The sequence below is a fragment of the Anas acuta genome, chromosome 16 (genome assembly GCF_963932015.1).
Source record: "Anas acuta chromosome 16, bAnaAcu1.1, whole genome shotgun sequence".
Taxonomy (NCBI): Eukaryota; Metazoa; Chordata; class Aves; order Anseriformes; family Anatidae; genus Anas; species Anas acuta.
Window position 1 is genome coordinate 3,248,683 of NC_088994.1, and position 26,438 is coordinate 3,275,120.

General features: G+C 51.3%; 1 protein-coding gene across 4 annotated transcripts in view; it reads right to left on the minus strand.

The window, feature by feature from the left end:
- RALY (RALY heterogeneous nuclear ribonucleoprotein) overlaps nucleotides 1–26,197 on the minus strand; it is a 117,193-nt gene extending 90,996 nt beyond the window's left edge. The window contains exon 1 of one of the 4 annotated variants that reach the window (XM_068700040.1): nucleotides 26,085–26,197. The gene's annotated coding sequence lies outside the window, so the exon portion shown is untranslated. Of the gene's footprint in view, nucleotides 1–26,068 lie in introns of all 4 variants that reach the window. The other 3 variants (XM_068700043.1, XM_068700041.1, XM_068700042.1) reach the window with 3 other exon arrangements.
- Between the last annotated feature and the right edge of the window lie 241 nt (nucleotides 26,198–26,438).

Here is a 26,438-nt window from a genome sequence, read left to right on the forward strand (position 1 = left end):
TTTGGAAAGGGCCTCGCTTAGGGAGCACCCCAACACGAGTTTCTTTCCCACAGGAAATACCTACTGTGACTTCGGAAGATCTAACCCACATCCTGAGCTCCTTCCTTCACCTGAGCATTTCCTGATGCCAGACGAGCTCCTGCAACAGCCACAGCACTTGCCTCCTCCTCCACCAGCCCTGGCTCCCCCAGACTCACAGCTGTCAGGCCCCTGCTTTCCAGATGCTCAGCACATAGCAGGGGCGAGCCATTAACAGTTCACACCAGGCTACACAACCCCATGCACAGACACGAGCTGGGATCCTGGGAATGCCATCTCAGAGAGTGGGAGAGGCAGCCCCCGTTGCCACCTCCGCGATGACAGTCCCACTGTACCCTTCAGTAAGGCTGGAGCTGCCACGGATTAATGGGAGTTTGTCACCACCTGCTGCCTTCTGGTTCTGCACCCAGCAGATGTGACAGCCCAGCTCTGCAGGGGTCCTGACACATTGCCCCACCATCCCTCCGCTCTCTCCTGGGCAGACTGACTGCCCATCACCGTTGTGGCTTTAGGAAGAGAGAAGGATGCTAAGCATGTGTCTGCATAGCCAAATGGAGGAGTCACAGCAAGGTGGGGAGGTGTAACGATACGGTAATGAGCTTGCAGGAGAGAGCATGGCTAATTGCTGTAGTGGTTGCTGCCAGCCAGAATCTGCCCTGCTAGCTATGCTCACAGAGCTGTGCCGTTCATGGACTACAGTCACACCATTTTCCCCGGCAGCCTTGTCCCAGGAGACAAAACATGCTGACGTCTGTTTCTTAGGACCATGTCCTCTTCAAACAGAAGCTGTAAGTGCTTGCAGCTCCCCCAGACTTCAGTGGGACTTCTGGCATCCTCCAGAAAGAGCCCAGCACACATGGCACCAGTCCACAGATGCCCAGCTCAGCAGCTCGGTGAGCAGCTCTGGGCACAGAGATGTGAGGAGCTGGCCCTTCACTGTCTGTTCAACACAGAGCTAGAGGGCTGAGAAATAAAAGATCAAGATCATTCATGCAGCCAACAGCCCAGAAACCCCCCAGGAGTGAGGACTGGTCTCCACAAACCCAGGGGTCAAGCAGCTTTTCCCATCACTTCTACTCTAAATACGAACAGAGCAGACTTCCAGATACACGTGCATGAGGCATGTGAAAGCGGCTGTAGGACATATGATTCCTTGATAAAATCTTAGTTATGGTCTTAGTCCCATCTGAGAATTGCACTTGTGCTCAAGAAAGGTGGGTTTTAACTGACAACAAGAAAATAAAAATAATACAAAATTCAAGCCACCATAACAGGGACTTTCACGCCTTCCAAATCATTATTTACTTGCCAGATCAATGTACAGACTAGGCCTAGGCACTTGGCCCTGTGAGAGCACTTCTTGAATGAGGGTCTCTGGAGCAACATAAAGGGAAAAATAGCCAAGAAAAATAACGCAGTATCAGCTTCAAGGATCTGCTGATAGGGACTGAGACTCTCAGCTGAGTAAAGGAGCAGGGAAAAGCAGTTGTAAGCTTCTATTTGCTCTCAATTTTTCTCCCAGTGATTGATGGACAGAGGGCTGTTGGGACTAGGCAAGAGGAAGAAAGGCCACAGCAGCACCCCTTTGAGATTTAAAAAGGAAAGTTCAGATACAGGCACACAAGTGATTGATTCCCACGGATCTCTCAGAACCACATCAGTCTGAACAGGGCCTGTAACACTGTTCCTGAAGCAGGACCTTCCTCCAGGGACACCGACCAGCTACATTTACACCGCTGCTCTTGCCTTATGCCCAGCCACCCCGTGATGTCTGCAGTCCTATAAGTTCCAGTTATATCTAAGCAAATAAAGAGCATCTGAGAAAACCTGTTGCCTCCAGATAGCCTCTTCTGTTAGCATGGCAGGTGGTGCACAGCCGTTGAAGACCTCTCTTTCACCAGCACGGCAACGTGCTTTTTCATACCAGCCACCACTTACCCTCAGAGCAGCAACCAGCACCATAAAAAGGAAGAGCACAGAGACAGAGACAAAGGAAAAGTACCTGGGTACTGCTGGAGATGCCTACAGAAACGTTAATGCCTGTTTGCTGCCCTGCTCATGGGCTGGGGAGGCATGGGGGGCAGAGGCACAGGCAGATCGGGCATCACCTTGGTGCTGAGCAACACCCCCAGCACACACTGGCCCAATCTGATGGGCATCCTCAGCAGCCTGGCTTAAATAAGCATTTCCCCAACGTCAAAAAGCATCATCCCTGGTTTGATTTCAGAGATGGGTACTTTTCTAACTCCCAGATTTAGCCAGATTTGTTCAAAATTGATTTCCCATTGGCTTAAGGGAAAAAGAAAACAGGTAGGAGCTAAGCAGATGCGTGCAGTTCAGAAAACAGAGGTCTTGTTTTGTGCTGAAGATGCAAGGCAGGGATATCAAGCTGGGATTTCTACTTCTGCATGCAGGCAGGACGAGCAACGCAGCTCAGTCTTTTCCCTGGTGTCCCCACGCTTCTGGGAGGAAGGCAGGACCACAGCCCTGCTCTGTTAGGAGCCAGTGCCTGCTGCCAGCCAGCCCAGGAGGTTGTGGTTTAGCAAAGGGCAGCCTCTTGCTCTGCCTTTCTGCCCATTCTCCCAGAATTTAAACAAATTTTATTGGTACTAAGGCTAGATCATGTGAAACGTATGGCAGAATACATCAGAGAGGAAGCCACCTACCTTTACACGACAAATGTCTACATATAAGGTTCAGCACCTAACTTCATTGTTGGCATTACACACCGCTTGTCTTTCTGCCTTGCCTCCATCTGTTGCTAGGCTTGGCTTTTCAAAAGTGCCCAAGGAAGGTATATGTGACTACTACATACCCTTGGAAGTCACTAAGTTGCAAGTCAGTAGATACTTGGGCTCTACTGAAAGTCCTGCCTTAAACATGTTGTATGAAATTTAATCTTGCCTTCATATTATGCCTTGCATTGCAAGGGAGCCCAAAACACTTTGCAAAACACAACGTACACTGCTGGATCTTCACCTGTTGAGGCACACCTGGGCTGCAGTCAGGCTGCTACTCAATGCCCCCCATGACTGCAGAAGTGACCTTCCCCAGAGCCACTGAGAAGTCACCAGCAGGGCAGCATCCCAGGCACCCCCTGGCCCCCTCCTGTTTGCCAGGCTGCTGCTCCTCCTCTTGCAAAACAAACAAACAAACAAAAACCTTTCAGTAAAAAAAAGTTTCCATGAGAAATTACGCTCAGCCAAGTTCCTCAGCCCATCTGCTTACAGGGCACAAAGGCTCTTCTACATCCAATCACCACCAAAGTTCAAGGCTGACTTTCTTCCTGGGGTCTATGGACAGGAGGAAAAACAATTACAAATATATAGATTTTTTTTAATGTACTTTTCTGCTACACACATTAGGAAGTGTTGCATTGACTGACACTGCACAGACAAGCACTAGAAATCCAGGGCTCACCAGAGAAGGAAAGATCAGACACAGGCTTGAGACGTTTCCCTGGCTGCACCATATCTCCACAGAGAACCAGAGAGGTCCACAGAGACCCTACTAGATGCCAGGCACACGACAATTATGTTTCTTATTTCTTCCCATTCATAGGAAAGATGCTTTTTACCTAATTTCTTTGTAATAGTGTGGATGGTGCTAGAAGTACCCTGGACCCTGAAGTCCAGGGTACTTCTGAAAAAAAATGAAAACATTATTTTCACCCAACCTCATGCCTCCTTAAAACTGCAAGAGCTGAGCACTTCCTTGGGATTTTTGTGCCAGTCCAGCTCAAACCTCCCTGCGATCTTTTGTCTCTGCCTCATCACTGATGCAGAAATGCTACAGAGATGCCAGACTTATCTCTACCGCTGTCACTCCAGTCTATTATCTCAGCAGTCTCAAATGTGCATTTTTCCACCATGAAAGCAAGTTGCACAGATGAGCAGCAACAAAGCATTTTGCTTACACCAGGAGCCCGGAAATCTTCTGCGGCACCAGAAAAGGGTTTCTATGGGGCTCTGACTGATCACGGCCAGATAATCAGGCAATAGCTTGCTGATCTGTGCGGGTCAATTCACACCCACATTTTAAGCTATGAACAGCCACAGCAACATCCAGGTGGTCGCAAACCAATGCACCCCTCCTCTGTTCAGTACCTCTGCCTGTTGCTGGCAGGCTGGAGCGTGACACGGCAATACTTCAGAGCAAGGCAGCAAAATAAAAATGCTCACCATAAAGCATGATGACAGCACTAATTCACCAAGAAATGGAAGATTTTGGGGGGGGTGCGGTGGTGTACAGAAAAGGCTGGTAGGGAGAGGTGAAGGAGAACAGTTCAGAGGAGGCAGCTGGAAACAGAGCAAATGCAAGCACTCGCTTGCTGCTCGCACCCCAAAGCTCCTCGTGCTGCAGAGGCAGGGCACACACGGCACCCATGGGGCTGTTCCACACAAGCATCCCTCTGAAGCACACACTTCAGGAGGTCACAGACAGGTCCGAGCAGCTGGACCTGCACAGAGAAGGGAATCAGTGCCGACTTTCTGTTCCCCTGATGAGAGCGCAGGCAGCAGCTGCCAGCCCAGCTCCTGGACCCATCCAGGCCCTGCCTCCTCCTCTCCTAGCTCAGCACTCAGGATGGGCAGAGACCTGACCATGCTGCACCGTCCTGGGGGCTGCTGCCCTTAACTCACCCCAGCAAATGCTGCAAGCTCAGCCTTGCACCCAGCCAGAGGCAGGATTCGCACGCACACCCTGCAGTCTTTCAGTCCTCCTTGCCTTTAGATGGCCTTAAAAGCAGCTCAGCACTTCTAATCACAAATGCAATCGCATGGAGCCTTATCAAGGGGCCTGTGCAAGCCAAGCATGTCAGTAAAACTTGGCACACCACATGCATTCCCCCAAGATGCTGGGTGTGGGATGTTCCTCTGGCAATCTCTCACCAAACCCACCTCCCTCTAATTTTACCAAACGGCAAAGGACTCACATCCAAACCTCGTCTCCAGCAGCACAATATCCTGCTTTGATCCAACGCAGACACGCACAACCACCCCTAAGTGCACACAGAGCAGGAGAAACAAGGCTTAGAAATATGGTAGTAAAGGGCATATCCCTACCAACCAGCTGCTGTCTGGTCTGGATAGCAGCATCCATGCCAGCAGCACAAGGAAAAACGGTTTGGAGGGAGGCCCTGGAGAGCCAGCCTGGGTGCACCTGGCTCTCTGGGTCCAGCTGCAGAACCCAAGGACACGGTGGTGCCTTGAGGGTGTTATTTACAGTGTAGATGTGAGATATATAATCAGATAGAAATAGGTAGCTTTGTCCAACGTCTTGAGAAGAGACGAGAAGAGAAGAGGGAGCCTCCTTGAGAAGAGGGAGAAGCAGGATGAGAACTCAGCTCCTCGGACCCCTTGCAATGCCTCTGCTACAAGTCCAGCAAGCTTCTCCTCTTTTTTTTCATGGCACTCTCACCTGCAGGTTTCAGACTCTGTTCCCTGCTCACCCACAGGCAGGCAAGGATGAGGAGATTCATGGGCCTCAACACAAGGCTCTGCACCCCAAGCACCTTGATTTCCAAGAGAAGCCTGGGTGCAGGCATTGATCCTCATAAACATGAACCCCTCTGCATTCAGAGCCGTTCCTCTGGACAATGAATTTCCTTTTGCTGCAACTTTCTAGGCTGAAAAAAAAAATCTGGAATAGCTCAAAACAGTATTTGGGATGGTATTGTGCTCACCCCACCCCCAAACTGGAGGTTCCATCTCAGAGCTAACACCTCTTGACAGCCAGGATGAAGCCTTGGTTTCCCCAGCTTTATCCAAAAGATGAAACACCAAATATTGAGCCTTTCATAAATCAGCAATCGATGTTTAAAAAAAAAAAAAGTAATTACTTTACAGCTATCTTTAAGGCCATTGCTCATTTTGGTCCTAGCCCTTCTGCAGACTTCTCAGAGCACAATGAATTAATTGGGGTATTGAATTAGCGAGGTTAGATCCAATTACCTCAATTTGACCCAGATGCTTTAACCAACATTTTTCTAATATATTGAAGCTCGTTATCATGCAGATTCACCTCTGCCCCAAGTAACAAAGTGATCCATCCCAGAGCAGACTTCCCACGTGTGCCTTGCTGACCCTTGGGCGCATTGCCATCCCTCGGGTGGGGGGCAGCCCCACAGCCACTGCAGCACCTCAAGGGAGCACTCTTCCCATTTCCACTGAAATTCAGAGCCGGAGGAAGGAGAAACACACTTCTTGCAGCAGCTGGCCCTAAGAAAACTCAAGAGAGCCAAAGAGGTTTCTCAGTACCAAGGGGCAGCTGCTGGGAGGTGACAGCACCTGGGGCAGGCGCAGCAGGCTGCACCGCTCCCCTCCACATCCCAGAGGTGCTAACATTGGTCACCAGCAGCAGCCACAAATATTTAGGCACCTAAGGGACGTGTGTTAGCCACACCACGTGAGCCTCTTCTCCTTACAAGGATAAAGTTCTTAAAAGATTAGCAGGCGGGGAGCAAATTGAGGGAACAGCAAGGATATCTTTGGAGGATGAGCAGTGGACATGAATGTAAATGCCAACACTGGTGTTGTCAAAGAAGTCACAACTTCAGCTGGACTGACACAGATCACATCGCCAAGCTCACAGCAATCCTGGACAACAGAGATTTTGGCAAAATAAATAAATAAATCCTCAACAGAACAGTTTCCATTTTCCTGAGAATATGTGCTACTATGTTGTTACTTTTTTTCCCCTCTCCTCTCATTGCAATAAGAAATACAACAGAAAAAAAAAGAGCTGTTTGTGGTTTTTTTTATGAACTAGTATTTCAAAACAACAAACTCATCCCCATTTTGATATGCTGTTTAATGGCATTCAGCAGCATGCTCTAGGATGGTGCTGCAAAACAAAACACCGCAACAAGAAACACCGGATCCTCTGAATTTATTTTCATTCTGCAATGACTGCTTTTCCTGTTTCAGGTGCTCTTGTCAAAATGCCACATATTGAAGCATTGGCCTCTCCTGCAGACAAATTCCCATTTCCAGAAAACCTCTGAAGAGGGTGGTTGGGTGCTGCTCTCCGCCTGCCAGCAGCAGCAGCTCTGGGTAGGGCTGCAGCCCACAGCAGGAGACCACCCAGCTCCTGCCCAAAAGGGACCTTCTGCGAGGCTGGGTTGTCCAAAGCCCCGTCCAACGTGACCCTGAACACTTCCAAGGATGGGGACAACTGGGTCCACAACTTCTGAATCGCTAAAAACCAGCCCTAAGCCTCATCACTCATAGCAAGGAGGCGTTGTGCAACAGGGCCCCACGCATGGCCTCCCTACGGGAGGTCACTCCACCTCCCTGCATTCATCTGGAACCCCCAAATCCCTGGCTTGGATGCCCGAGGTCCCCTCCTAGGGCTTCCTGCCCCACCACAGGACTGACAGCGCTGGCATGCCCTCCTGCAGCACGGAGCAGCTCCCAGCTCCTTGCATCTGCAGCACCCACCACGGAGGGAGGAGCTGGTCAGGGTCTCACCTCTCCCTGGTCCCAAAGGCAGGAGTTAGAGCTGAAGATGCAACTGGTGCAGGGCTGGGATGGCTTCCCCCCACTAAATATAAATGTGAAATAGATCAAAGCAAACACGCTCATTGAGTAAGTGCTCAGTGCTGTGAAGAAGAGTTGCGTAACCCAGCCATGAACCCTCCCTGCCTACTTCTGATTGAAATCATGCATATGTATAAATATATATTTTATCTTCCCCTGACATTCTCTTATAACAACTGCCAAGCCTACCAAATGCAATTAAAACTAAAAGTCTCTCTTAATTTCCTTCCCTTCTTTTGAGCAGGTTTCGTCATCTTTGTTATTTATTTTTTTTTAATAAAAAGCCCTGCAACAAAATAGCAACTGAAGTCAAAACCTCAACACACACAATTTGATATGCATGAACAAAACCCCAGCCTGAATGAATAGCTGTTCCACCAGGATTCCCGGACACACAGCCTTAGAGATCAGGGGAGCAGAGGGGCTTTGTGCACAGAGCTACAAAATAAAAATGAAACGTTGTGTTGGGCCAAGAAGAAGACAAATTAACAAGGGTATTGCTTTCTGCACACACCAGTTTCAGCTGGCTGTGTTACTTCCTACAAGTCTAATTGGGAGGGGAGGCAGGTAGCCCAGCAGCTGCTTAGTAAACTTTATCATTTTATTCCACGAGGTCCCAATTTTCCCTGCTACATCGGATTCACTGTGCCTTGGCACACTCTACTGTTCTTTACTCTGTTCTCCTTCCTCATCCGCCTCCCCCCATTTTACTGTGACATCCAGGTCTGCCTACCCAGAACCTTCCCAATGCCTGTAGGACCAGGCTGGAGAAATTCTCCTGTCCAGCCCCAAGAGAAGCAGCAGGACAGCACGTTGGAGCATTGCCGTGTGGTAGTGATGCTGTTTGCTTTATGAACGCAGCTACAAGGCAGTCGAAGGCAGCCCGTCTCCTCCCTGCACAACCCCACAGAGTAGGTGGCTTTGCATATGTGGAAGGAGCGTCCTGCACATGCCTCTGTGTTCTGGCAAGAGCAGATGGTCTGAAGATGGTAGAGGTAAGGGTCAGGCAAAAGCTGAAGCCATAAAATTAATGAGTTGTTCATCTGTATCTGCATCAATGCATGCACCAGGCACGGCAGAGCTGTGCTGCAGCTGGCACGGCCATCAGCACGTGTACAAGTGGAAAAGGCGCTCCAGCATCAGGAAAAGGGAACAAGACCAGGGCAGACAGCACCTCACAGCTCTCCAGCAAGGTCTTGGCTGTGTTCCACTCTCTGCATCACCTGGGTTGGCATCACCAACGTCCTCCCCGCCGCAGAGCTCTCTCCGTCCCTCCCAGCAGGGATGGAAAGGTGATCAGCAGCCCCACCTCAGCTGCTTTTCTCACCCAAGGAAGTCGTTCATTCACGATGCCAGTTCTGGTGGAAGGCAAGGCAGACACAGTGGCTTTGCTGAGACCAGTGTCCCGAGATACTTCCTGCCAACACGAGCCTGTGACCAGTTTAACTGCACCTCGTGTGACAGTGTCGCTGTCCTCGGGTCCGTGCTCTGATGGGTCATCTTCCCACGGAGCCTGGCACTGAGCTGGTATTGATCATTTCCTAATTAAGCACAAAACCATCCACCACTCCAACCATAAGGTCACAAGCAGACTGTTCTCTGGAGGGACTCCTCACTGGCTCGCCGCCAGCTTCCATGCGTGCCTCTGGACAGTGCTGAGGATTTATACACTTCAGCTTCTGTCATTTTCTACCCTGGAGGAAGCAAGCCTCCAAATTGAATTATCACAAAGAAATCAATTCCAGATCAAACCTCTGTGAAATTATAATTGCTTTAATGATCTGCAGGCTGGAATAGACAGGGCCCAGGGAAAGCGCCACATAATTTTCCCCTTCTATTCATAAAACTCCTATAGGAATCAGCCTTTGTTCGCAGGGAGCATTAGTGTTTTCTAATTATGTATTAATTTAATCTACTATTAATTTTCAATTATTGTTATTACACAGGCACTTCCTTTTCCCCCTGATGTGAGTGCAATGTAAGATGCTGAATTCCAAATAGCTCTGTGGTAAGCTGACAGGCAGCAGATTAGCCTTTAAAAAGAAAAAAACAAAAAACAAAAAACCTTCAACAACTAATTTTGATGAAGACATTCCAACCAAACAAAAAGAATATAAAAAGAGAGAAACAAACCTTTCTGACTCATCCGAAAATGCTATCAGCAGCCTGATTTGCCTAGAGGCTTAAATCACTCAGGTACAGCATGTCTGTGAAGTCTTTCATTACAATTGACATTTTGACAAGTATAAAAAAAAAACCTGCAACAACCCAACTCACAACATCATGGGCAGTTTAAAAATAATTATCAACCACATAACAAAGACATGCAAGGAAATGAAGTTTCACTAACTTCTTTCCTCCCCAAAGATGCTACTGGATGTTGTACTGAAAAAACAATCAAGTATTCTCCCTTTATTAATTGTAGTTGCAAAAAGAGCTTAGAATTTGCTTCATTACACGTTAGAAATAAGATAACTGACACTGCTGTGACCAGAGCTGGCCTGGATGGAAGGCAGGAGCTCCTGCAAACACGGATGGATTTAATTCTTGAATTTCACATTCCAGAGATTCTGCTCATCAGAAAGCTGCTGGCTCCAGGGGTAGACTCTTTACTATGGAAAAAGATACTAAGGGGGAAGAGGAGGCACCCGGAAAGCACAGGACACTTCAACCCCATCAGCTCCTCCTGCCTTTTTCATAGATTCTGGGGGTAGAGGCTCACAAGAGGGGATGGCGAATGCCTGCTTGTGGGCTCTGGGCCAGCCCACACTGGCCAGCAGAACATGCTCACATTTCCATACACAGCGAGAATCACATCCAAGAACCAGTAAACTAGTGAGACTTTCCAAAGGTTTCAATCGTTTCGGATCAGACAGATTCACACACTTCCAGTGTGCATTCAAACAAAGAATTAAGCAATTAAGGAAATGCTGTGAAATAAAGGCCTGGGAAGTGCCACATCTTCTGCTGGTATAATACCATGCGTGGTGAGCCCATCAGAGTGGAGAGCAAGCAGCATCGTAACGATGACCAAAGCTCCTGCAACAGCACGTACGTGCGCCTCCTGCTAGGGCTGTGGAAGAGCCTTCCTGCAGCTTCCAGGGCCGGGACACGCACCTTGCCCAACCAGCCCTAGGAACTCACTTTGAGCATCACCGAGCTGAGATCAACCTCTCACCATTCAATGACGTGACAAAGCTGGTCTGACACAAACTCGGAGCGCACAGACCACCCCAGAAGCACGCAGCTATCCCATCCCTGAAACATGAGGTCTATCAAGCGCACAGAAAGGAGAGGACTTTGATCAAAATTCCAGAGGACAAAGAAGAAGAGATGTCCATTCCTGCATGAATAATATAATATTCAGGCTGACTTCGGAGGTCAGATGATGTCTTTTGAGCAGCGTGGCCCAGGACTACAGGCAGCTGCTCTGTCTCCACCAGGGCACTATTTATCACAGAGCTCCATTCTTCTATTACATTATCGTGAAATCAAAGCAGCTCTAGCGAAATCAGAAGAATAACACCCAATTCATACCAGAGTATCAGAAAGCTAAATCTGGCTTGTCAGCTATAAAAGTGTTTTGGGATGAAAAAAAAAAAGTTACACAGGGAATAAAATATTCTTGATGAAAGGAAATGGCTCTTTTTGTGTGCTCTACCTGGCTCCCCACATCAATGCAGCCTCCGTAGGCAGCCTGAGATCAGCTGGGTTTTGGCCTGCCTGGAAGCCTGGTCCGCAGTAGGCGGCCGCAGCCCTGTGAGGATGAGCACTGGGCCTCCCAGTCCATCCACCATCTGACACATGCCATGAGCAAGCAAAATAGCAGGGCAGATTATCACGGCCTGTCCACAATGCAGACAGCGAGAGATGGAGACAGCTAAGATTTCCCTTGGAACACCAGTGGGGCTCGCACAGCCAGTTACATGCTCCAGCCCATAAGTGATAGATCAATGACAAATTTGTCCTGGAGGCCATTCATCCAGAGCAGAACGGACTGCCACCACGAAGACCAAGAATTCAGCAAACTTTGAAATCAAATTGGTCTGTTCTAGAGAGGAAGCCAACAAGAGAGGGTATCTTCAACAAACAGAAATAACTTCCTCTGCCATTTTTGTGCTAATCCCTGTGAGACCGGATCCTAATCCTGAAGATCTATGGCATGGGTCAGGAGAACAGTTTGAGTTCTACATCCTAAATAACCCCCCTATCTGCGCAAGACAAATCTCAGGCACCCAACTCCTTTGGCTAAGGAGTGAGCTAGGATGAACATCAGGCTGCTCACTGATGTGTTCTTTAAGGAGGGGACAAAGTGACACCCACACAGCCATCACGCAGAGTCACCTCTGTCTGGCATTTTGTCTGCCTTTCTAGGAACAAGGTCAACCCTGCTACTTGAGAGGGAATAATGAGAAGTGGATGAGGCTGGATCAAAGCCAACATGTTCTCCAGCTATCCGTATCCACCCTGATCTGTGCAACCTCTGCTCATTGTCCAGACACAAGCACTGTGTTACTAATGCCAAGCTACACTCACTCTCTCATATGCTGCTCCTGCACTGCCAAGGATCCATGCACAGACAGTGGGTAAAGCTTAACATCAGGCCTACAGCATTTTAGTCACTCAAGTCGTTTACTATACCCACACAAGCAACGCCGTGAATTGGAACAAAACGCTGGAGTCATAAAAGTTACCTTGCAGTGCCAGTGCTGGAGGGGCCTGCTCACCAGCTCAGCTGGGAAATTCAGCCACCAGGCTCCAGTTCCCTCTGCACGATGTGGGAGAGCACTGGGGAAGTCGTCAGTTCGCTCCCAGACAGCAGGCAGCCAAACTGAACGGGAAGCAGGGCTGTGAGGGGCCCTTACAGCACAGACACCTGACGCTGAAGCAGACACACGCTGATCCTACAGAGAGCACGGTCGATAACACGTCCTGACCTCATACCCCAGAGCTCCCCAAACAATGCTTATGAAACTTCTTCCTACCTGCCACAATCGTTTTCCCGTGCTGTCTTTCCAAGATCACTGCTGTCACCTACATTACAGCTGCTCACAGCGACATCAAAGCAACAGTTAAAACGCACTCAGGACAGAGGAGCTGTAAGGAGCCTCAGGGCTGCATAGAAAGGCACCTAGCATTGCCTTCTGGGGCCTAAAACAGGCTGGTATTTTTCTTTTAATCTAAACCCCCTTGATTGATCTTACACAGAGGTCCAGCCTGACCTGGAAGCACCACGCAAGGATCTCCAAATGCATGCGTGTGGCACGGGGTCGCCAGCTCCCAGTGCCTTCCCAGAGCCTCAGCAGGGTTTCCTGCTGGGTTTTGACACCTGGGGCTCCTGAGGTCAAGCAATGTGAAGCTCTGAGGGTTTTTTACCTCAGTCTGTTGCTGGCCATCATGCTAAAATGGCTGCAGGAATGGATCTTGCATATATCTTTGAATAAATTGTAGAAAAAAAAGATCCCTGGAGAAGTTCAGGCAAAAAAAAAAAGGGGGGAGATAGAGGAGAAAAGTGCAACACTCAAATAGCACAGAATTAGTAGCCAAGAGAGCACTTGTTATTTAGGGGAAATTTGTTGTCTTGGAACAGAAAAGGGCAGAAAAAAAAGCATGTGAGAGGTCTCTACTGAGAAAAAGAGGTTAATGAAAGGTATTTTTATTCTGGAAGTATGTGAAGTAGGAAATGTTGTTTGACTCAACTTCTGAGTAGGTTATGCAGAATTATTACCTCCACATGTATAAAATTCCCCCCAAGGGGAATGGTGCAATTGCGAGGGGACAGCACAGACGTGCAGGGTTCTGGCTGAAGTTTCATACAGGGCTTTGAGCTCCCATTTTGCATCCTCCATAGGGACCCAGTCCTGCCAGCTATCCTGCAGGAAGGCGAGACACTGTTCCCAGGTGAGGATTCCCATCCCTCCTGAAATCACAGCTCATGTTTTTCTCCAAGGACAGGGCACAGGGGAGCGTGAGAAGCCCCTGAGCTGACACTGGGGTGGCCCCAGCTCAGCCCCACCAGGACCAACACAGCCTGGTGACACCATTTCATTCCCCCCACCTGTACGAGACAGGAGAAGCCGCTTTTCTCATCTCCAGAAACCTTTCCCAAGGGAGAACCTGGATGTGGATGCACACACAACCACCATCACCGGCGAGCTGGGGTACACTGCAGCGCAGATAAAAGTAAAGTTTTACCAAATTGCTTGGTCTGGAATACTTTAATTCATTTAAACCAAATAACTGATGCTAAATTGCAGCCAAATCACACAGTATAGGAGACACTGCTGGCATCAGTAAGGGTATAATTCCTATTCCAAGGGACAAATAAGATCCCACAGACTGCATCCGGCTTCGTGTTCTTATCTTATGAAGTCTCAGGCTACGCTGAAGGAACAGGAGATACCTTGCTTTAAACATCGTTTCAAGGATGGGCAGAACTACAAGTTGCCCACGGAGGAACAGGCTGGTTTCTGCAGGGTCATGTTTTATACATGATCCAGCACTGCAGTGTCTCTAGCACACTGCTTTGAAGAGTTATTGTTTATGAATTTGTTATTTTAATAAACTGGAGCCAGCAGGGAACACAGGATTTCCAGCTCTAATAGCATTCATATGATTTAGGTCAAAGCAATCCACAAGCTCAGAGCCAAATCAAAGCACACCCCTGGCTGCGGGCTGCCGTACCGACGGGGAGAGCAGCAGCAGGACAGGCTGGAGCCTCTGGCCCAGCAAACCACCTGAACTCACACTGCTGGTACCTGAGTGCCATGGGCCGACAGGGACAAGCTCACTGAAGCACTGGAACCACGCAGACACCTCCCGGACTGACCACGAGGGCTCTGATTCTCTCCCACCCCAGTGGCAAGGACACATTCAGCTCCCACCGGGAAGCCAGCTTTGCGAGGCTGTGTGACCGGGCAGGTGTAGTGGGTTTATGTGGCAAGGTTTTGGTAGCAGGGGGCCATAGGGGCGGTTTCTGTGAGAAGGATCTAGAAACTGCCCCATGTTTGGGAAGGGCCCCATTGTTTTCCAGAGCTGAGCCAATAAGCGATGTTGTTTTGTGCCTCTGTGAGAGCATATTTAAGACAGGGGAAAAAACGCTGTGCCACACAGCAGCTGGGAGAGTGAGAGGAGTGAGGAACGGCCTCGCAGGCGCCAAGGAGGGGGAGAGGTGCTCCAGGCGCCGGAGCAGAAGTCCCCTGCGGCCTGTGGTGAGGCCCATGGTGAAGCAGAATGTCCCCCTACAGCCCATGGAGTACCACGGTGGAGCAGGGTTCCACGCTGCAGCCCGTGGAGGAGACCACGGTGGAGCAGGTGGCCCTGCACCAATGGAGGCTGCCGCCTGTGGAAGACCCCTGCCGGAGCAGATTCCGGGCCGGACCTGTAGCCCGTGGAGAGGAGCCCACGCAGGAGCAGGTGACCTGGCAGGAGCTGCTGCCCGTGGGGGACCCAGGTTGGAGCAGTTTGCTCCTGAGGGATGGAGCCCGTGGTACAGACCCATATCTGGAGCAGCTCTGGAAGAGCTGCTGCCTGTGGGAAGCCCACGCCGGATCAGTTCATCAAGGACTGCATCCCGTGGGTGGGACCCCACAGCACAGGGGACGAGAGTGACCGAGAAGGAGTGGCAGAGAAGTGCTGTAGACTGACCATAACCCCCATTCCCCTGTGCCGCTCGGAGGGAGGAGGTAGAAGAGGATGGATGGGGGGGAAGGTGCTTTTGGTTTCTTTCCTTTGTTTCTCACTTCTCTAGCTTGTTAGTAATGAGCAATAAATCTTACTATCTGTCTTCTTATGCTGAGTCTGGTTTGCCCGTTACACTAATTATTGCGTGATTTTCTCGTCCTTATCTCAATCCTTGAGCCCCTTTCACATATTTTCTCCCCATTCCTCTTTGAGGAGGGGGAGTGAGAGAGCGGCTGTGGTGGAGCTCGGCTGCCCACTCGAGCGGAACCACGACAGCAGGGTACGGGACACCTGGCCCCTAGGGCAGGGCATTTCCCACCCAGCCCTGCACTACCAGCTGCGGGTCTCACACTGCCCCAGCTGCTTCAAGCAGCGAGAGATCAGACAGAAAATAACTGCAGGAGGTTTACAAAGTCCTTGCACAGCTGCCGGGGGCATGCTGCGAGGCTGGTGGCATCGGTCACCCCAGGGAATAGGAGCAGAGCTCTGCAGGCCTGTGACACCCCAGGACCTCAGCGGTCCTTGCCCCCCACATGAGATGTCACGCTTGGTTGCCAGGGAAGCTCCTGTGCCAGCCCTGGACTGCAATTTCCTTTTAATTATAAGGAGGGAGAGCATGAAGGGGCCGAAGCCCAACCAACACAGCAGCTACAAGCACACCTGATGCAGAGCTGCCTGCCCCAAGCTGTGAGCGTGACAGCAGCAAGGGACAGAGTTTTTGGAAGTGTTGCTATACCAAAAGCTACGTTTTCCAACACTTGAACTTCATCACTTTTAGCAGTTGAGACCTTCAAGCCAAAAGTCTTTGCTAGGGAAAGCCAACCTGAAGATCTGTGGGCAAAGCAACAGTCACTCACCCACAACTAGAAGTCCTGATGAACGAGCAAGACTAACAAAACCTGCTCTCCTCCAGACTCTGGGGCTATCAGCAGCATCAGAACTCAGCCTTACCCCAATCATCTCCAATCTAACTCTGAAGTTACACAAAAATAATAAAGGCTTTTTGAGCTGCTGGAAGGCTCAGCCAAGCTCACTCCCCTTCATGGGAGTGCCATTTATAACAAAGTTATAACATTTATAACAATGGGCAAGCTTCATCCGAACTACTCTCAAATGACATTTATTGCCACAAAACTGTTTAAGTTCACTGGTTTCAGCCCAAACCACATTTCCTATGTAGATGCAGAGCAGGAAACAGCCTTCTTCACTCTCTTTCTTACAGTCAGAAAACAAGGATTTTACACCCTGCGTTTAGAACCAAGTCAGGTGAAAATTGCAAAACACTTCAGCGTCTCTATTTGCTTTGTAACCAGAATAGCTGAGAGACACCTGACAGCTCTGGGGACTCCACTTCTGTGCTCATGCATAAACCAGAGACAACAGCATGGCAAGATTTGTGCACGGCTCTGATCCCTGCCTTTATTTTTAAACTGGCACTGTCACCACTGCATCTCAGTTCACCTTCTGCCCGAAACAAATTGAACAGATTTCCCAGAGGGTCTCCTGACTCACCAATGCATTTTCCTTTTAAAGGTCAAAAAAATATGTAGTGACAATAGGGATTTCATTAGTTTCCTCTTAGTTTCTGTTGGTCAGCAGGGACTTAAGCAAAAATTGGTTGCACTCGGGAGCTTCCACAACAATGCGCAGTTCATATTATATAGGATAAAGGGAAAGAGCAGTTGTAGGATACATCTCACCCTTTGATTGCCAGCTGAGCACAGCGAGAGAGCACTTAGCAAAGCGGACTCTCCAGCAGAGATGTCAGTCCTGAGACATCTCCACACGCTCAGTTCACATATGTACACACCCAGAATAGGATTCCAGCCAGAATTCCCGCACAGGACATACAGAAATTTTGCTCCAATTTCCCTTTAAAGGCTCTATCACTCCTCTTTTCCAAGCAACTTTAAACAATTCCACGTATTCCAGAGCTCATCTCCCGTGCTGGTGGCCTGGCACAACTCCTACCCAACCTCTAAGACCAATACTCCTAAATCCATGACTCAATGACAGCCAAGTCCGCCGAGAGCTCCCCACCTCCTGATATTTACTGTTCAGTCGCAAGGATCTGCTCACCGCTGAGAGGCCTCCAAGTGCTGGGTACTCATCCAGCTGCTTCAGAGTGCAGAACTTCATATTCGGTTTCGAGACCCTCAGGAGCCTGCAGTGCTTGTAGGCGCTTGTCATCTGCTGAAGGAAGGAACAACAGGTGCAGCCCTTCTTCCATTTCAAGTGTTTCTTGATAGTATTGTAGAGCAAGCAGATCAGCTTTAATACTAGAAATATCTCCCACACTGCACCAGATTGCAAGGATATTCATATATCCACCTTCATCTACGCCAATCCTTGTCTGCTACTAGTTCAATTGTGATTGCTCACAGGCTCATCTCATCTGGGAAACGTAACTCAGGGAGCAGAGTCTCCACAGAGAGAGCCTTGCAAAGTTCCCTCTTCAGCTGTAAAATAAACACTACATCCCTTACGTATCTGTTTTTAAGGGATGCTTGGAGTCCCGTGGTGTCACACCTCCAGGTTCTCCTTCCACAAAGCCAGGAGTATCCTGCTTTGGGAAACAAAGTTCTTGCATCCTTCACATGCCTTCAAGACAAAAACTGCCAACCATGCAAAAAACAACCAGGTGGGTTTAGGTCACCTACTGCGTGGACCAGTCAAACTATGATCAGAGGACAAAGCTCCAGCTGGGACATCAGCAGCAGCCATGGCTTTGATACCTACTGATTTAACACTAGGACAGCATCTTCCCTGGGACCACACGCATCTGTCTCTGACCTGTGTCCATCGAAGCAAAAAGGAGACTCAGCTGTTTTAAAGGGCGCTAGACTGGGTTCCTCACATGCTTCTGTTAGAAAAGCTGCTTGTTTTCAACTCAATTTATCCTCCACCAACACAGCCTGAGTGAGAAAAGGTCAAGAAATACCAGAACGAGATTGGCTGGGGGGAGAGCAAGGCGGAAGGAGAGTGATTTGTGTTTTAATAACCCCTGCTGTAGAAACACAAGCTTCAGAGGTCGGGAAACAGGCTCTTTATTCAGAGCAAAGCAAGAGGCACCTGCTAGACACGCAGCGTAGAAACATTTAGTATTTTGAACCGTAAGGCTAATCTGATACGACGCTCCGTCATCCCTCGGTGCACAGCTTGCATTAATCTTTCAGCGGCGAGGCTCTGTCCCAGACCCGCAGCACGTGCTGAAGAGCACGCACCTCGCCCACAGCCCTGCCGGGGCTCTGCCCTCGAGCACAGCCCCGCCGGGGCTGGCACAGCGCTCCCCCCTCGCCGCAGAAAGGACGCGCTGTCAGGTTCGGTCTTGGCAAAGCAGCCAACACGCATCTGACCTACATAGAGCGCACAGATGCGAGCAGACACGCACGGCGCTCCCCGGGTTTTTAAGCAAAAAAAAAAAAAAAATTAAGCGCCACCTGCTTGGCCTGGAAAGCCACGTGAAAAAGAGGCGGCCGCGCAGAGAGAGGTTTCACTGGGTTTCAAGCTGGAGCTTGGTACCGCCACCTCCCTCTTAATACACCTCAGTGGATGTTTTTCATGACTGAGCTATCTGTTGTACCGAGACTGGAAGCACTGAGCAAGTCAGCTGTGAGGAGTGCCGCACACCCCCAGCTGCACTGACGACCACCTCAAAAACCCCTTCGGCCATTGAGCACCGCACAGGGCCCAGGTTCTGTCCTGGAGCTCCCATCCCTGCCCCTGCAAGAGGACGTCGCCCACCAAGCAACATGCCCGGCCCCAGGGCAGTGCCTGGGTGACCCTTTGGAAGGCTCGTTGTGTTAGGCGCCTGTTTCTGGACCAGTTTAATCTGGAGGTAAGAGGCAGATAAGCAGATGCAGCAGCACAAAACAAAATTAAGGCCACCCAGACAGAGCTGCCACATTCCTACGCCGAGAGGGCTTACAGCAGAGGTCACCTCCTCGCCAGCCACCGCCAAGGCTCGCAGAAATGACTGTACGCTCCTGGGCCAATCGAAATGTCACACGCCAAGCATTGCTGAGACTCCTGTCCCCTGTGGGGTGCCAGCCCAAGGAGCCACAGGGTGAGGGGGGAGGCTGGGCTGGGGCAGGCAGAACACCCCCACCACCCCCCCAGGTCAGGTTCTGGAGGCAAGGGTGTGGAAGGAGGGCTGAGAGAGCCCCACAGACCCCGAGAGGCTGAACCACGAGCACAGGGCCTGGCGCTGCTCCCAGCCCTGCCACCACCACGGTCCGTCCATGTACGTGCTCCCCTGTCCTGTATGTGCTTAGAGCATAAATTCTGGAGCCACGGCTGCTGGTTATAGGCACAGATCTTCAGGTGCTGTTGTACTGTGTGGTAGGACACCTACACAAGGCCTCCAGACCGCTGGTATCTGCTCAGTTCCCCTCCAGGAAGGGAAAAGAACCACACGGGGTTGTTTTTTTTTGGGGGGAGGGTGGCAGGGAACCTTACCAGTTGCTTCCTGGTCTCCTTTATTCCTACTGGATGACCTCAAGTAGAAATAAAGTTCAAGGAATAAACTAGAACAAGCAGACTAATCAGCTCGCATTTATTTCATCAGCTGGTCTTTAGTCTACTTGCTAGAGACTTCCCTTGCTCATGACAGTGAGGCTCTGGAGGCAAAATGAAGAGAGAAATTTTAGGGTCAGAAAAAAACAGACTTACTGCCTCCTGCCATCTGGAATTTTAAAAGCCATCCCCCAGAAGCAGAAGTCCTCGCTGTGTTCAGGCACCTCCCCAGCATCAGCCTGCTTCTGGCAGGACAGGACACCACCACAGGGCCTGTGCTTCCAGAAGTGTTTTCTCCTCAGACATCCATTTACCAGATCCAACACTGCTTTCCATCGTGGCACATTCCCATCATTGTCCCAAGTCACAGACACACTTGGCAATACCACCCTTCTCTCATGACCACGATAAAATAAAAAGCAGATCTGTATTTATCACATTGCATGGGCTGCTGCATTTCATCCCAAGACACGACAAGTTCCCAACCTGAGCAGCTTGGCAGGACACAAAGCTTATCCCACCCCTTTTTTTGGGGGCTTCTGGAGAAAAGGCTTTGCGTAATCACACACTGTGTACTCCCTACACATGCCAAAGATCAGCAACCCAGCTGTGAAGACTTGGGGGCAAACTATAAATCACCCGCACTCCTTGGTGGGCCAGAGCCTCCGACTTGCAAAGCCACAATCCCATGCACTGCTCCCCCACAACAAGCTATAACAGACAGACGTTTACACTATACATAGGGCTAAAATCTATCAATTCTGAGGTCATGAGCACAGTGTTTTTCCCTCTTGCAAATCAGTACTTGAACAGACATGTATCATCAGCAAGAAGCACAAAAAAAGTGGAGAGTGATACGACATCTGCAAATTGGAATGATAATAAAAGCAATGAATGCAGAGGAAAGCCTGAAACACCACTTCACAAGCTGCCCTCCTCGGCTACTCAGGCTGTCAAACCCACCCCTCTGCTACGAGCCATCCAGAAGCTCCTCTCGCTGTCATTTTGAGACACGGGATGGGAGCAAAGATGAGCATGCACCTGCATGACAAGTCAGCAACGCGCTCCCTCCAGCTGAGGTCAGGGAAGACACTATGAGAAAAAAAAAGTACCCATGTGCACAAAGTAGCCACCAGAAGCAGGCTACGCAATGATTAATTAAATCTTGTTTCTGTTCAGCTGTAGCTTCTGGGCCTTTCCACACTGAATTAGCCCCCTCTACCATCTTCTGTTTTTTACAGCACACCTTGCTGTGGCGGGACGCTTCACCCCAGCCCACCACACGTGTGGCAGGGCTCGAGAGAGAAAGGAAGGCAGGGGCTGGAAATTCTCCAGACAATAAACAAAGCAGCCCACGCTGCCGGGCACGCAGCGCCACGGGGCAGCACGGAGCAGCAGCAGCAGCCCCATCACTGCCACAAGCGGGGAGCCAAGGACATGGACGTGGGACCCAGCCCAGCAGCTGGAGCACCAGCAGGTTTTGCTGTGAAATAAAGAAGTGCTGTGGCCTTCTGCTTTCCCCCAGCCACTGCTGCTTTTCAGATTTACAGGTTCAGAGGCTGTTCTGGAAGGGGAACTCAGGAGAGGCTGGAGCAGCGCATGGAGCAGCAGCACTGCCTGGCTTACACTTGGGCTGAAAGCACCTCGTTCACCAGGAGTACGTACACAGCCTGTACACAGCCTGTTCGCTCGGAGAGATGAGGCAATTTAAGACAGGTTTTGTAGCATTTGCCAACAAAAGATGAAGGACTATCTGGGTGAACAGCGTTCACGTCCATCTTCAAAGTGATGAGCTGCCAAAAACAAACACGCAAACAGGGCCCAGGAGCAGGGGTAAAAGCTGAAAAATAAATTGCTTTTTTTCCTATGCAAACAGAAGGCAGCTAATAGCTCGGTGCACGGAGGCTGAGCCCTCTCCGCTCGTCGTACAAGCAGGGCAAGAGACCGTGTTTAATTTCTTCCTCACAATAACTTTAATTAAAATCATCTAAGCCCTTCCTATCCCTCTCCTACCACAAGGTGTGGTTCTGCTCACAGGAGGTATTAGCAAACCCTGGCTTATTAACGCACCCTCCCTGAAAACGCTGTTTGTACCGCAGTAAAACGGCTGGGGAGCCCATCTGCAGGCAAGCACTCTGCTCCTAATTACGAGCCAAGAAGTCCAGTGCCTACTTCTGATGTACATCCATTGCAACAGTCATTCCCCATGTGCCTGTGAAGCTGTTCTCCAGTATTAGCTTCACAGGGCATCCTTCAGCAGACTTCACCTTAAAAAGCTTCTCTTCACCAGCCTGTGCCCCGTGGGTGCTGAGATAACTACTGGAGGTAAAACACACACCCTGGCTGCACGAGATGAGCTGCACCAGGGCTCCTCCAGGAGTTTTATAGGCACAGAAGTTTCCAAACCAGCTCTACATTCTCACTCCTCTTGTGATGTAATCTGCGGTGAGAGCTCCTGTGCCTGCATGGAAACTCACTGCAAGGGTGTGGAGAGGCGGCGAGAACACACCGGACCTTCCAACCCATCCCTAGTGCAGCTGGGACACACACAGGCCAAAGCTTCGCTGCCCTGCTTAAATGAGCGAGCACAAATCACGCAGCAGAGCAAACCTGGTAGCAAGAGCAAAGAGAACGAAGCCTCAGTTGCTGGAGAGGCTCAGAAGGATTTTCACAGAGCTTACAGCTCACACCAGCCCTCGACAGCAGCCCTGCAGCACCTTCCTCTGCAAAGTGCCCATCCCTGGGCACTGGGACATGCGGCTGGGGCTGCAGCACCGTGCTCTGGGCCACCTGAGCACGGCTGGGAGCCATCGAGGGGGCCCCGCTCCCCGGGGAAGCTGCCCCGTGCCTGGCACCCAACACCTGCAGCGTGCTTCCCCTGACCTGGAGGGATGCTTGCTGCCATGCAGTCCCACACAGCCAAGGGCCAAAAGCTGGCACTGGACAGCCCTCGCTTCTCCAAGGCACTCGGCTTCATCTACAAGCTGTGGTCAAACAGAGCCCTCGCCACGGCACCTGCACCATGCAGCTGGCAGAAGCAGCAGGTCCCATGTCCTAAAGCAGCATTTTCCCCCTCACAAATGCTCCTAGAGCATCTTTCCAGAAGAATTCGCTAAAGGCAGGATAAAAGCATGAGGTTTAAGCAGTCTTGTAAAGGCACTGGGAGCCCAGGTGAGGAGCACCAGCTTCCCATCCCTACCTTGTGTCCGCTCCAGTCTGCTCCCCAGCTCAGCAATCCGCGCACCAATACAGATTACACTGCTGATCTCCTCCCAGCTCCCACAGCAAGCGGCCACTGCCCTCATTTCATCAAAATATCTTTTCTTGGCAGAACTGCCACCCGTATTTCCACACCCTGCTGCCACCAGAAGGCAGGCCCCGCGCAGAGGGCTGTCCTCCCCCGGGGGTGGCGGGCACAGCGGGAGGACACCGCAGGGGACACACGGCTCCAGCCAGTCTGTCCGTCCCCCAGCCTGCAGCAGCAGCCAGAAGACAAGTTCATATTCTTTCCTACCATGGCCACATTTGTCAAAACACAACCTGCTTGCAAAAGCCCCAGAGGAACCACGTCCCACCTCCCACTGCTCCGTGCCATCCCACCAGGCAGCCGACGCCGCAGACTTCACCTGGGAATTGCTGCGTTCATGCGGCCGCAGCCCGGAGGCACCCATGCCATTCACCTCATTCCTCTTCTCTACGAACATACTGGCACCGCGTTTCTATTTTAAAAACTGACTTTTCAGATCAAAAAAAAAAAAAAAGAAAAAAAAAGACTGTTGTGCAACATGACTGGTAGAGGCTGCAAACGGATCCGTTCAGTGAAGGAAGCGCTCTGCTGCAGAGGTGGGAACGCTGCTGGAGCCTGGCACCCTGCCTGTTAGCACAGGCCCCCCAAAATCAGCGGGGGAACCTGCCCCACAAAGCCAAGGCTGAGTCCTGCCTCATGCACGGCTTTCTACACATTGCAAAGGTTTATTTTAAAAAAGTGTATTCCCGTGAGGTGCTGCAAGAGCAGGACCCACCCTCTCCCATGGAAGCAGCAGCTGCCTTTCCAGCAGAGCTGGTGCACCCACTCCGGGCCCTCCCACGCAGGAAGATCCGAGCGCCCTCAGCGAGGGGAGCAAACAGGACTGTTTGTGTTGAACAGTGCCACACGAGAGCCAAAAGATGACTCACACCGCCCGTATTGCCTTTCCCTGGGCATCCAGAACAAAGCAAGGCAGGGCAACAGAAGTCGGAGGGTGAGGTTAATTCCCACAGTGTCTCCTCTAGCTTTGGACCACGTTAACAGGGTAAATGCTGCTTCCTGAAGGTTTCCCAAAGACAAAACCTGTTCTCATTTTACTTGGGGAAAAATAAGTCATCATCAACACTGGCAGCGCTTCTTAAATGAGAGGGACCTCGCTGAGAGCTTGCAGAACTACAGATTGCAGGCAGTGTGCTTTCCCACATCCAGGCTGGGGCATCCTCCGTGGTACCCTCCGCGTAGCTTCTGCTGTTTGCCTGCAGCCCAGCAACCCTGGGATGCCAACTGCAATTGCTTTCAGCTGCAAGGAACACCACTAGCCACAAGAAAAGCTTAAGACCTCCCATTAGCATGCATACTTCTCGTTTCCATGCAAACTGTGGATTTCCTAGGATGTGCACAGAAAAGCAGTCTTTGCCCATTGTTACCAGCCTTTGCCTTGAAAATTCCAGTATTTCAGATGCAAAACCGGAGCCTTGCATGCAGGTGTTAATTCCCCAGAACAGGGCTTTTGTGTCAATCTCTGCCCCGGTGTCACCTCCACTCTGCCTTTTGTAAAGTACATACAATTAATTTTATAACCGAGATGCAGCTGCAGACACCTGACCTGCTAATTAAATACACACTCACAGAGGAAAAGCACTAAAGAACATTACTCACTTGAATTGAGCTGAAACAGGTAGACGGGGACTGGTGGCAAAAATAAAAATAGCCCCTGTTCACACTCCCGCGAGGAAGGCAGCAGCGTTTTGTGCACAACAGCAAAATCAACTTAAACACAAATGACAACTTCTGAAAGCCTCTGCTTTGGATTCATCCTTGACATTTTTCTAGGCCAGCTGGAAAACAAAAGCTTTGTCTTCTTAAAATGCAATTGCCTGAGGCACCTCTAAAAAAAGTGACATAACTCAGGTCTGAAAAATGCCTCCTGGGTTTCAGATTCTCCTAAGAGCCTCTTTGCTGTTCAGCTTGATTCAGATCAGAGTTCACGCTGATTCCCCACATCAGCAGGAACTCTGCAGATTTAGCCTTGGCTACAAACACAGGTATGAAAAATAAAACCTAAACGCGTGCTTTACGCGGTATAATAAAAATTGTACAGTTATATAAAAAATAATAAACAACTCGTTATCGATCGGAATGATTCCTCCCTCCCTCCCTCCCTGTTCACCAGCAGGTTCCTGGATTTCTAAGCAATCCCCGGTAACCGTTTATTCTGAAGTTACCCCCGTTCAGTCTGTTTCCTCCTAGCGTGTTTTCCAGGCATTTTTAACCTTTCCATCGCAAACCTCAGCCCACGACCTGAAGGGATCGTACCTTGACCCGAGATTTAACCCCTCGCTTCTCCCCCAGCCCCCCCTGTCCCAGTAACTGGCAGCGAAGCCTTCATGTCCCTGCCGAACCCCGAGCCGGGCAGGACGGTAACTCAGCGGGAAGGGAAAACACCCGCAGCCCCTTCTAGGCTCAGCACCGTCCTTCCCACACGCGGGCAGCCCGGCGGTACCTGCTGCAGCATCCCCCAAAATTTCCCCCCCGATCCCGGGCACGGCAAACCCGGGGCGCTCCGCGGCTCCCCCGGGAGCGCTCGGGACGGGCGCGGCGGCTCTGCCGGGACGCGCTCGGGGCCGGGTTTGGGGCAGGATCAGTCCCAGGGCTCACCCCGGGGGGGCTCAGACCTCTCTGCACGGCCCCAGCCAGCCGCACGGAGCGGGGCTCCGCGAGCACCGGGGCTCCCCGGGACCCCCCTCCTGCCACGGAGCCGCCCCCGAGCCCGTCCCCGGCCCCTCCGGACGGGAGCGGGAGGCGCCGGCCCCGGGAGGCTCCCCCCTGCCGCTGCTTCGCCCCGGGGCACCGGGGGGCAGCGCGGAGCCCGGGCCGAGCCCCGGCAGCGCCCAGCTCCCTCCCGCCGCGCCTCCCGGCGATTCCCGTGAAACGCAGGCTTAAGGGAAAATACCCCAAATGAGAGAGTAAAAAGAAACGACCACGAGCCAAAAGGAATTAAGGCGGGGGGAGGCTTAAAGGAGGGGAGAAAAAAAGCGGAGCCCACCGGGAGCCCGACTCACGCTCAGCGCCACGCCGGCTCCGGCCGCTCCCGGGCACGCCGCGCCCCGCAGCACCCGCGGGCGGCGGAGCCCCGCCCCTCCCCCAGGCCCCGCCCCTCCCCGCAGGCCACGCCCCTCCTCGCCAAAACCACGCCCCCTTTCTCCCCCGCCCCGCCCCTCCCGCCGACCGTACCACAGCGGCGCAGCGGGGGGGGGCGCTGAGCAACGCCAGCCTCTGCTGCCCGCCCTGCCCCGCCTCGCCCCGCTCCGCCACCACGGTGCTGCTTCGATCGCGACAGAGCTGCGCTGTCGGGACACGGCAGAGGGAAAGCGGCGCTCGCCCCGCGCCGCAACCTCCGCCCTCCCACTCTCGTC